Source organism: Syzygium oleosum, unplaced genomic scaffold (genome assembly GCF_021117445.2).
Source record: "Syzygium oleosum isolate NSW1041296 unplaced genomic scaffold, Sole_v2.1 Sole_v2.37, whole genome shotgun sequence".
Taxonomy (NCBI): Eukaryota; Viridiplantae; Streptophyta; class Magnoliopsida; order Myrtales; family Myrtaceae; genus Syzygium; species Syzygium oleosum.
Genome location: NW_026607521.1, coordinates 139,061 through 152,268, shown reverse-complemented (window position 1 = coordinate 152,268; position 13,208 = coordinate 139,061). Strand labels below are relative to the sequence as shown.

The 13,208-nt window shown below is 40.9% G+C and overlaps 1 long non-coding RNA gene across 1 annotated transcript; it reads left to right on the top strand.

The window, feature by feature from the left end:
- The first annotated feature begins 9,246 nt into the window (after positions 1-9,246).
- On the top strand, positions 9,247-9,935 carry LOC130135806 (uncharacterized). The gene is made up of 2 exons (XR_008815035.1): positions 9,247-9,398; positions 9,634-9,935. It is a non-coding gene; the product is annotated as an uncharacterized LOC130135806 (long non-coding RNA).
- Positions 9,936-13,208: the final 3,273 nt, after the last annotated feature.

Genomic DNA, 13,208 nt, shown 5'->3' with positions numbered 1-13,208 from the left:
TGCAATTGGGATCAATAGGGACCTCATCATTTCTGCCTGCTCTCCGCTTCTTGCATTGAACGTGCGGCTCAAAATAGTATAATGCAAATGTCGTCACTTCTTCCACAATATATGCATTACAAATTGAAGCTTCAACACATGCCTTATTCTTCACTTTTTTCTTCAAATGATATAAGAATCTAGTTAAAATAGAAAGAAGCTTATCGGGACATATTATATGATAAACTCATTTGAACTGTATTTTAAAGAAAACATTACCTCTCAAATGGATACATCCATCGAAATTGGACGGGACCTGCAACTTTGGCCTCATAAGGCAAGTGAACTAAGAGATGCTCCATCGAATCAAAAAACGCTGGAGGAAATATCCTTTCTAAGTTGCAAAGAATAATTGGAATATCTCTCTCTAGTTTTTCCATGTGCGATGCTTTTAACACTGTCGAGCAAATATCATGGAGGAAATTGCTTAATTCTGTAATGGCGCCCCATACAAAGTTTGGTAAAACTTCCTTCAAAGCTATTGGAATTAGTCTTTCCATCGGGATGTGACAATCATGACTCTTCAAACCTGTCAACTTGCATTCCTTCAAATCAACACATCTCCCGAGGTTCGAAGCATATCCATCAGGAAACCGCACAGATTTCAACCATTGACAAACAACTCGCATCTGCTCCTTATCCAATGTATAAACTGCTTTCGGTTTTAGTCCCCTGTTGCTTGTATCCACAGCTAGTATTGGCCGATCGCAAATATCTCTCATATCTTTTCTTGCGTTCAAGTTGTCTTTTGTTTTTCCGGCGACATCCATCACAGTATTTATGACATTGTCGAAAACATTCTTTTCTATGTGCATGACGTCAAGATTATGATGAATAAGATGGGCCTTCCAATATGGTAGATCCCAAAATATACTGCGTTTTGTCCACTTATGTATACTTCCGTACGCAAAAGTCGTGCCGTGCGGGTTTTCAACAACCGCTGGAAAGTCCTGCACACGCTCCCAAATTTGATCGCCAGTCAACCTCAATGGTGGACACGTTCTTTCAGTCTTATTCTTGCTGAACTCTTTCTTATTCCTTCTGAAAGGATGACTTAGCGGTAAAAATTGTCTGTGACAGTCAAAATAGCTAGGCTTCTTTCCATGTTTTAATCTAAATGACTTTGTCCTCTCCAAACATATCGGACATCCTAAGATCCCAACTGTACTCCATTCAGATAACATTCCGTAAGCTGGAAAGTCATTTATCGTCCAAAGAAGGACAGCCTTCATAACAAATGTTTGATCGGTAGAAACGTCATACGTAGGGACACCTTCAACCCATAGCCGTTGTAACTCCTCAATCAATGGTTGCATATAAACATCTATTAACTTTTTCGGATTTTGCGGCCCTGTCACGATCAATGTCAAAAATATATAAGGTGTCTTCATGCACATACCAGGTGGAAGATTGTACGGTGTTAAGATAACTGGCCAGCATGAATAACTTTTTCCTATTTTCCCAAATGGAGCAAATCCATCGGCACAGAGACCTAACCTGATGTTCCGAGGCTCCATTGCAAACTCAGGGTATGTTCTATCAAAATGTTGCCATGCCTCTCGCATCGAAGGATGACACATTAGACCCTCTTCGTTTCATGATTTGCATGCCAAGTCATGTGTTCAGCGATGGCTTTAGACGCATAAAGCCTTTGCAATCTGGGGATTAAGGGCAGATAAAACATTTGCTTGCATGGTTTACGCTTCTGATTACGACCCGGCCTCCTGTTAATCTTGTACCTAGGTTGGCTACAGAATTTGCAAGATTCTGCATTTTCATCATCTCTCCAATATATCATACAACCCCTACTACATACATCAATCCTTACAACCGGAAGACCTAAGTTATCCACTAGCTTTTTCATATCATAAAAATCACTTGGCATGTTGTTATCACGAGGCAATGATTCCCGCATTACTTCAACAAAAGAGTTGAAGCAATCCGCAGACACATTATGCTCTGCCTTGATATTTAATAGTCGGGCTGTCACCGATAACTGAGTGTGGTCCTCACAACCTGCCCATAGAGGTTCATCTGCTACTTTCAAGACATCCCAGAACTGATTAGATTGAAAAGTTTCATTATACACATTCTCCTCAAAACCCGTTACTCCTATATCTTCCAATTGTGAAGCATGACTAGTACCCACTTGTTCACGTGTAGGAGTAAAACTAGTACTTGCATGATTTGATTCTGTGACAAAATTATAACTAGCTGCATCAATCACCATCCTCTCGTATGTGTTCAATTGCTCATAATAGCCACATTCTTCCCTAACTGAAAATTGGTCACTTCTTCCATATCCTTCATCATATATAAATGGTTCACCATGGGTAGTCCAATTATAATAGTTCGGGGTAAACCTAAGTCTAATAAGGTGTTCTCTAACTTGATCACACACAAGAAATTTACCATTACCGCACTTTTTACACGGACACCTTAACTTATTTCCATCCATAAACTCATATTTACTACTAGCAAAGTCTAAAAATAGTTCCAACCCAGTACGAAACTCATCTGTCAATCCTTGACGTCCAGGTAAGTTCTTATTATACATCCAAGCCCTTTCTCTTTGCATTGTGTCTGTATTAAAATAAAAAATTCTGGTAAAATAGTTAAAATATCATATCTATTGTTCTTAATTAAAACCATAAAATTTTGGAAATTATAATTTTTGTTATTCGCGCAACAATTAATATGAAATTGCAAAAATAGAAAAAATTACAATGTAAAGAAAACTTACCCAAATATTTGACTGAAATATTTGTAGGAGAAAGTGATCAATTTGATGAGAATTGCAACGTCCACTTGGATTGCGAGACCTTCAATTAGGCATATACCCAAAAAAGAATAATCACTTAAGAATCATTTTTTAATAATTTTTAATGTGCGATGGAAACGGAATGTATTCGTCACAAATTTGAGACGGAACATAGTATCCATCGCAAATTTTGCGACGGAATTTTCATTTATTCGTCGCAAATTTGCGACGGAATCAGGTATCCGTCGCAAATTTGCGATTGAATAGAGTATCCGTCACAAAATTGCGACGGATACTATGTTCTGTCGCAAATTTGTGACGGAAATAGTTTTCCGTCGCAAATTTGCGACGGATACTCAACTCCGTCGCAAATTTTGCGATGGAATTTTCATTTATTCGTCGCAAATTTGCGACGGAATCAGGTATCCGTCGCAAATTTGCGACGGCACACAGTATCCGTCGCAAATTTGCAACAGAATTTTCATTTATTCGTCGCAAATTTGCGACGAAAACTATTTCCGTCGCAAAACAGCGTGGCCGTTCGGCCTCATCCAAAGGCCGGCGAGGTGTCGCCGGTCGCCGGTCGTTAAACCGGTGATGCAGATACAAAAAAAAACAAACATAAACATATATTAAAAAAAAAGAAATTACAATGCAACGACGAATAGTCACGAAGCTAGCTATGACACTTACCAGTACAAAAGCTTCACCGAGATTAATATGTGCGTGCGCGGATTTTGCTGATTTCAGACATATGAAAGAGGGAGAAAAATGAGAGAGAGCGAGAGAGAGAGATAGGGTTGGAATATCACGGGCTGATAAACTACGAATTTGCGACGGACGTTGTTTTCGTCGCAAATTTGCGATGGACTTACAATGCCGTCGCAAATTTGCGACGGATTTTGCGACGGTTTTATTTTTCGTCGGAAATTTGCGACGAACGTTTTTCCGTCGCAAATTTGCGATGGAAAAATGTTCGTTGCAAATTTCCGTCGCAAATTTCGTGTTTTTTTGTAGTGGAAGAAGAAGATACATTTCCCCCCTGCATACCAGGAAATGTTTAATTTAAAAACTGTAACTACGATGAAGGTTCTGCGAAAGATGCTTGTATACACGACACTCGACAATGATGTGCATCTTTGCTTCCCTATTCACTGTTGAAAGAAGTACTAATGGTAAGCCAGCAATGGAAAGGACAAGATAAACATAAAGAGCACCAACGACGCTGCGCCGGCACAATGCATCATAAAGAAACGAATTACCCTCAACAAGTCAGAAGATTCTAGGCACGGCTGAGGAGAACAAAGGCAAATCATGGGCGACTGGAAGTATCGCTCTGCATATTCGCTACCCTGAACGATACCCCAAAATCGATCACCTCCGCCATCGGCCTTGAGCCAAAACCACGAGCAACCAAGCATTATTTTTAGAGGGTCATCAAAACAGAATGGCACCAAAATCGCAATTCTTGCAGTTTATGTATACGTTTAAGAGGCCAAGCGTATTTGGGTATTTAGATTGGAAATTAATCTAATTTTTTTCTAGGCAGGCCAAAAGAATTGTACGGAATTATAATGGCAAGATAGGCCAAGTTTATACGTGGTAGAGGATATTTTTCCTCTTTTTCCACACGATGTCAAACGTTTTAATGACCCGATTGTTAGATATCGTAGGTTCAAGGGTTACTTTGGCTTTGATGCTAAGTAGACGAGGCCGGTCTAGCCGAACCGGGGTGGGTCGGCTTGCCCAACTCCAAAAGGAATAAAATAAATTGTTCCTATTATTTATGTTATGACAGATTTGGTCCCCAAACCAATCTCCGATTCTAATATCCTTAAAAAAAAGTTTTTGATCGGGGTCCCCTATAAAGTTTGGTGATTGTCCAAATGAATCTAGTGTGGCTATAGTCTTTCGAATTGCCGTTCAAATAGCTGGTACTTCTCCCATTTTCAATTAAGTTGGTGTGATTAGATGTGGAAACGACTACATAGGTAGGTGTTGCCCAAATTGAAGATAAGATGAGAGAAGGTCGTGAGATGGTTTGGTCATGTTCTACTTTCAATCCATTTGTATTTCTTTTCTGATGCCGAAGCGCGAAAGAAATTAGGCTAAACAGAAGAATCGAAACGATAACGGGGAACAAACTGTTCTCTCAATCGATTAACAATCAAAATATCCAAAGTCTGCTCAAACGAAACCCTAAAACAAGCTTATATATCTCCAAACCTAACCCTACTAGGATTAATAAACATCAAAACGCAAAATTACGAAACTGCCCTTTACTAAATTAACCCATTAAAAAAATACTAAAATAATAGAAAAATCCATCTAAACGACCCCGAATCACGAAAATCCATCATTAGTCACAGCCAACGGCAGTGAGTATTGATCAGCATGCCGTTTCTCTTCAGCCGACCAAATTTGAACTTAATCCGAGATCGTTGACTTCGAGCCCGTCGGTTCGTCTAGTCGCATAACGGGTCCGCCGGTCCCCTAAGTGCATCATCCTCCCCTGCTAGAGAAAGATTTGTTCACGAATCTGCTTCGTCTTCATTGTCGCCAATCTCTTCAGGATCTTCTTCCTCTTCAGCGTAGTAAGGTGACAAATCTGCTACATTAAAAGTTCCGGATACATTATACTTACCCGGCAAATCGATCTTGTAAGCATTGTCACTAATTCGCTCCAAAACTCTGAAGGGTCTATCAGCTCTAGGTTGAAGCTTGCTAAACCTACCCGCTGCAAATCGTTCTTTCCTAAGGTGAATCCAAACTAGATCACCTTCCTTGAAGACGACTCTTTTCCTGTATATATCCACGCGCTGCTTATACTTCATGTTCTGCCTGTTGATCTGATTATGGACTTGGGAATGCAGCTCTTTGATATGCTTTGCATGTTCTTCAGCTTCCGAACTAAATTGTTTGAGAACTGATATCGGTGTGAGATCCAATGGAGTAATTGGATTACGCCCATAAACCACCTCAAAAGGAGTCTTGCCTATAGTTCGGTTCTCAGATTTGTTATAGGCAAATTCTGCCTGAGGCAATGTCAAGTCCCATTGTCGCGGATTATCTCTAACCAAACTCCTCACAATAGCATAAAATTCTTTATCATAAGTTGAATACTTCCTTTTCGCTTCATTCAACTTCTCACTAAAGAATGCTACAAGTTCACATTTTTGACTCAGGACACCCCCAATATCAACACCTAAAGCATCACAATGCACCTAAAAAATCTCATTAAAGTCAGGAAGAATGAGAACAGGTGCTTCAGTCACCTTCTTCTTTAATAATTGAAAGGCAGCCTCTGCCTCCTTAGTCCACACAAATTTACTTCCTTTCAGACAATCCGTCAGAGGTACAATAATAGTACTGAAATCCCGAACAAATCTCCGATAAAAAGACGCAAGCCCATGAAAGCTATGTACCTCATGAATATTTTTCGGAATCTCCCAATTTGTAATAGCCTCAGCCTTAGCTGGGTCCATCTGAATGCCCTCCTTGGTTACAATATATCCCAAAAAGGTCACACGATCAGTCAGGAAGTGACACTTCTTGGTATTAGCATATAATTTCTGCTCCCTCAATGTCTCGAACACCCTTCTCAAATGCTGCAAGTGTTGATCAGTCGATGCACTATAAACCAAAATATCATCGAAATATACGACGACAAACTGGCCAATAAAAGGACGAAACACCTGATTCATCAGTCTCATAAAGGTGCTCGGTGCGTTAGATAACCCGAAAGGCATCACCATCCACTCATACAGACCATCTTGAGCTTTAAAAGCGGTCTTCCACTCATCTCCAGGACGTACCCTAATCTAATGATATCCACTCCTCAAGTCTATCTTCGAAAAAATAGTCGCTCCATACAACTGATCAATTAAATCATCAAATCTCGGGATAGGAAAGCGATACCTAATCGTGATCTTCTTGACAACTCTGCTATCCACGCATATTCTCCACGACCTGTCTTTCTTAGGAACCAACAAAGCTGGCACTGCACAAGGGCTCATGCTCTCTCGAATTGCACCCTTTTCTAATAGTTCCTGCACTTGCCTATGCATCTCCTCATGCTCCTTAGGATTCATTCTGTAAGCTGCCTTATTAAGAATAACAGCTCCTGGAACGAGAATTATACAATGTTGAATGTCCCTCATGGTTGGCAATCTAGGTGGCAATTCCTCTGGTACGACATCAGCAAACTCCTCAAGTATCGGCAGAATTTGAGTTGAAATTTCTGGACTATCAAGATTCTGCTCCATGACTACAACAGCAAAAAGCTCTGGGGCATTCACCGCCTCCTCCTGGAACTCTGATTTGGAAAGCAGATTACTTTTCCATCTTTTCTCAAATCTGAAGGACCCAGAGTAATGATCCGACCATCCTTCTTGAAGGTGTATGTATTTTTGAATCCGTCATGCTGTGTTTTCCTGTCAAACTGACAAGGTCTTCCTAACAGAATATGACAAGCATCCATTGGAATTACATCACCCCACACTTCCTCAGTATATTTCTTCCCAATTGAGATCTGCACTAAACACCTCTTACTCACTTTTACCTCATTCCCCTTCCTAAGCCATGACAGCTTATATGGTTGAGGATGTTCGACAGTTTTCAACCCCAATTTTTCTATCATAGTGGTATATATCACATTCTCAAAACTTCCCCTGTCAATTATCATACTACACACATTTCCCCCCACTAGTGCACTTAGTATGAACGATATTATGCCTGAGTCACGATTCATCATCTACCTCAGCAATATTTAAAACCCGACGCACAACTAAAGATTTACCAGAATCGGCATAGACAATGTCCTCCTGATCTAAATCTGCATCTTCTTGCTCTCCATCAGATTCATCATAAGTCGGGTCTTCATCAAAAGTTAGATTATCTACAAGTATCACAAACTGTCGGTTCGGACAATCATCAGCAAAATGTCCGAGTCCTTGACACTTGAAACATCGCTTGCCTGCAGCTCCTCCTCTGCTAGATCCGGCACTACCTTGTTCTCCTTTTGTTGCAGATTTCGATCCAGTGCCCTTAACTACCGCCGGGGCTGAAGAACTCCCTGCTTTCCGTCGGGACTCTTTATCTGACCACTTGGAATTACTGCTAGACCACTTAGAACCACTGCTAGACCACTTGGACTTACTGCTCTTTCTTTTAAACTGCCCCTCCACCTTTAGGGCTAGTCTGCACACATCCTCATATGTCCAATACTGCTGTAATTGGACAACATCAGAGATCTCATATCGCAGCCTTGCCAGATATCGAGGAATCGTCTGCTCGTCTTCCTCCGCCACATCACAACTCATCCGCAAGCGATCAAATTCCTCTGTAAATTTCTCAACTGTTTTATCACCTTGCTTGACGTTATGATACTCTATAAACGCCTCTTGCCTATAATGAGTAGGCAAAATTTTTTTTTGCAGTAACTTTTTCATCTTCTCCCAACGATCCACCTTCGGCTTCCCCTCTCTAGCGCGTTGCTTTTTCACGTGTTCCCATCAAATCGAAGCATGTTTTCGCAGCCTAATAGCCACTAACTTCACTTTTTGCCCCTCAGTTAGGTCTTTAAGATCAAAAATCCGTTCTACCGTATGTAACCAATCAATAAACTTATCAGGATGAGCCTTACCATTAAACTCGGGAATCTCAATCTTCATCCCGAAATTTTGAGAAGAGTGCTGATTTCCGGGTTGTACTCCTCGATTCCGCCCCTGGTTCAGAACCCCGAAAAGGTTTACGTCCTCCTCTTCATCATCGGATGGATCCTCAGATTCTGCTTCTTCTTCAGATTGAGCGTCAAGCCCTGCCTCCGCAAGACGTCGCTCCAAATCCTGGATTCGCCTTCTCTGTTCTTGAATTTCTATATCTCGCAGGTCTCTCAGACGCGGCTATTCATCTGCATCAGAAACGACTTCACGCCCCCAGCCTCCATGAGCACGCTGTCTTCGACCACCTCGATTCTATTCAGCCATTGATTCAGATAACCTAGGCTCTGATACCAATTGATGTTGAAGCACGAAATAAATTAGGCTAAACAGAAGAATCGAAACGATAACAAGGAACAAACTGTTCTCTCAATCGATTAACAATCAAAATATCCAAAGTCTACTCAAACGAAATCCTAAAACAAGCTTATATATCTCCAAACCTAACCCTACTAGGATTAATAAACATCAAAATGCAAAATTACGAAACTGCCCTTTACTAAATTAACCCATAAAAAATACTAAAATAATAGAAAAATCCATCTAAACGACCTTGAATCACGAAAATCCATCAGTAGTCACAGCCGATGGCAGTGAGTATTGATCAGCACGCTGTTTCGCTTCAGCCGACCAAATTTAAGCTTAATCCGAGATCGTTGACTTCGAGCCCGTCAGTTCGTCTAGTCGCATAACGGGTCCGCCGGTCCCCTAGGTGCATTATTTTCATACAGCTTTGCAGATGAATGAATCATCAAGTATGAAGCTGCAATATATTGTCAGTATCTTGGTTTCTGATAGAATTGTTTCTGCAGTTATGCAAGATTGATTCTGAAGGAAAAGCAAGGAAGTTCATCGGTTGCTCCTGTGTTGTTCTAAAGGTACTTATTTCACAATCTCTGCCGAATTTTAGTAACTTTTTGTTGGCCTATCTTATTTCTCTCAATGATGTGCGGTAACCTTATTATGCTGACAAATCATAGAAAGTTTTCTAACATGTATAAGTTTAGAACAGGTAAGTGGTCATCTGTGATGCTTAACAGTGGTGTAGAATGTTTGTTTCTGTTTGCATATTTTCTTTATCAAGCGGCTCATTACTATTTTATCAATTTGCAGGATTTTGGAGAAGAGATCGAGGCTCGCCATGTCGTTTTGGAGTATGTGAAGTCACACTGAGAAGTATAGCTCTTTCGATCAAGAGAGGCCTTCCTTAGTTGAATGCTCTGCGGTTTTGTGATTGTTATAGTTGAACCATGTCTTATTTTTTACCAGTTTTTGCTCGTGTCAAGTTTGAAACAATTTCAATTTAGTCCATCATATTCCATTAAATTCCCTGTACGACCATCTGATTTGGGAGCTTAGAACTCTGCATCTTATCCTTTCAGATAGTGGTTTAATGGTTGATGCTTGATTCACTCGTTATGTCTTTTTCTGGTTTGATGGCTCGAAAAGCTGGATTTAATTGTCATGTTTTGAATTGAAAAGAAAAAAAAAAGGATACTCGGATCCCGACCTGACTTGGGCTTTTAGCCTGGGTCATTTGCTGTTCAGGTCGGGTTCCGGATCAGAAACACAAGCATTTTGCTTGTTTCAAGTTGGGTCGGGTATCATGGAAACCTGACTTGACCCATTGACACCCCTTAGTATACGCACTTCCATAACCAAACAATTTTAACCTCCATGTTTCGAGGGAGTCAGGGAAAAGAATCTAACACGCATGTAAGTCGCAACTCTCGCAATCGAATGATACCTTTTCGACATAGTCCTCCTTTGCGAGGCTTAAGGTGAAGCCAAGGCAGCTGAAGATAGAGGACATGAGAGAGCAGGCGTAAGAGAAAAGCGCCACTTCGACATCGGCCATCTGGGAGTACACAACCTTGTTGACATCTAAATTTTAACTAGTCATTTAAGAACAATTGCATAGAAAATTAGAGATTATTATTATTATTTTTAATCCCTAAACAAAAAATATAATTAGATGGCATAGCATATAGTTTTTAGGAGCATTTATCATATAGCTTAATTACATTTTGCATATTAATTGGACTGGCGGTGGATGGACTCGAGTGAACGGCTCTGAACTTAATGAAATTGGACTAAGCCCGCTTTCAAGAAATTCTTGGCCAAGCCCATGAACATTATAAGAGCTAAAATTTTCATTGGAAAATGTCGAGTTGGAAAATATTGGTTTGTTAATCTTGATATTATCACGATTCAAATTGAATGAATTGATATTATCACAGAGATATTGCAATATTTTCTTTGAATCAAAATAGGAAGTAATTGCAAGCTAAAAAAAAACCTAAACTTTGCCTATAAATACATTCAATAAGGATTCTCTCGGGAGGGGGGCACCCAATTCATACACACGGAGAGAGAGAAGCAGAGGAGTCGTGTGGCCATTAGAGAGAAATCGTGAGGGGGGCCATACAATTCACAGTACGGCCATATTATTGAGAGAAGTCACGAAATACCAAAAAAAAAAAGAGAGGAGAGTGTGCGGCCGAGTCCCTCCACAGCCGCGACCCAGCCTCCTTGCCGACGTCGACCTCCCTTGCAGCCAAGCTCCTCTGCTACTGCTACTTTGCTGATCGCTTCACCTAGACGACCAATGAAGCTGCTGTGCCGTCGCTGATCAAGAAGCTCTAGACAACGTGCTCCAACCCATGTGTCCAGCAGCTGTCATCTGCCGCCCTTGTTCTGCCCAACTTAGCCGCGACCAGCACAGCCCAGGGTCGCCTGAGCCACCATCATCATATTTCAGAGCCAGCGAGGCTCTTACGGAGTTCTATCTAGCTCGACGGTGCCCTGAAGAGTTTTCTGACTGTTCCAGCAACACCGGCTCACCCAACGAGCTCTTGTGGCCAGCAGTGTTTCGAGAAGTCAGTCCGCTACAAGTCCATCAAGACGACCACTTGTCTTCACTGAACCGATCTTTGGGACAAGTCTAATTACACGTTGCTGTGGTTGAGATTCTTGGGCGCTGTGTCCGCTGGAAAGTTGTTGCCAAGGTAGAAAGAGAAAAAATATTTTATTTGCATGTGATGACTCGTGGGTGAGGTGGCGAGAAAGTTTCTGAAGGAGTGCATCATTGAATCATTCACAAATAAGAAGAACGCAAGTGTCCAGGGCCGACAACATCTACAAACTCCAGTCAGCCGTGAGTCCCGTGGCTCCCTTCCTCCATCGCCGCCACCTCTCATCGTCGCCACCGCGTCTGTCGTCGATCACCCACCGTCGGTCCTCTGATCCGCACTCCCAATCCGCTGGCGATTCGAATTTGGAAAGTTATTTGCGCATTTAGGTAAATATCTCATCCGAATCAATTTGGATATTTTATTGCTTATTCCATATCGTTATCTAACTTTGCATATTTGAGCAATAGGCACTATTTCAATTAGGATTTATTTATTCTTTGGAAATCTTGGATGTGTATTACTTGGATAGAATTTGAAAATTTCAAAATCTTTTGAATATATCCAAGATATTCAAGATAGCAAAATCTTTTCAAGATGTGATCGGTTAGGAAAATCTTCTAATCCGCAACCGCACACATGGGAATGAGTCTATCTATCAGTCTTTAGATAGAGTTATTTCCATAGCGGGTATTTCGAATTTTTAGGGTCGATCTGTCAGGGTTCAGATCGAAACTTAATTCGAAAGATTTAGCGGTTATAATCTTTCTTCTAAAAGATTTGTGACTTAAATTTAAATTTGAAAATGCATCAAAAATACAAAAAAAAATTCATAAAAAGAAAATCAAATTTTTTTTTTTGCACCTTTGAACTCTAAATCAGAATTCATCAAAATTGCCGAATTGAGCATTTTTCTTGAGATTGGTACCGAAAGGAACCAAGTCCCCGGATTTATAATCTCTGGTTCGTAGAAATAAAATAGTACTCCCGTTATTTTATTTAGGTTTCTAATCAACCTACCTTAAATGATTAGTGTCGGCTCCCATTGAAAATATTTGCATGCTCATAATTGGACCTAAGTTGCGAATTGGTAGAGTTTGGGAGAATTCGAGCTAGGTTAATTAATTTAATTGATCTAGTAATCAATTAGCCTAAGATTAAAAAATCTGATTTTTAGGTCGCGACAAACCTTATGACTGCGCCATCTTCCCCAGTGGCTGGTGGTCGGCCATCGCTTGAGTTTATGCAAGGTGAGAAGTTGGCTCGGATGTTACCAATCCAATCAAGTTGTTACTTTTATACAGTTTGACAGGCGAGTTAATGCAAGGAAAGAAGTTCGTTCAGATGTTACGTCACTGGATTAATTAATCCTGTCAATAAAAACGTCTTTTAACGACATAGTCACATAAAGGCTGAATCATTCGCGCATCCTTAAGAAATGTTCTTTTTGGTATGTAAATTGGAAAGATACCTTATTTGTCCAAGGGTTTCTAGAATAATAATTTTTTGACGATCGAGGACGGCAGCAACTATTGACCGTGGGGCGATGGCCGTCAGGCAAATCTCAACTGTGGCACTCGGTTATTGATGGCAATGGAAGCGAGCGACGGTGCCAGATGTTGGGTCAAGGTGGCTGTCGGTGATGGCCACGACACTAATACTTGGGGATAGTGGTGGACCAAATGCGGTGCGACTTTATCTGTAGGTCAATTGGTGGTGATGGAAGCATCCTCCGGTGTGCGGTGGTGGGCAACCAGCGGCCAATGACATGCGACG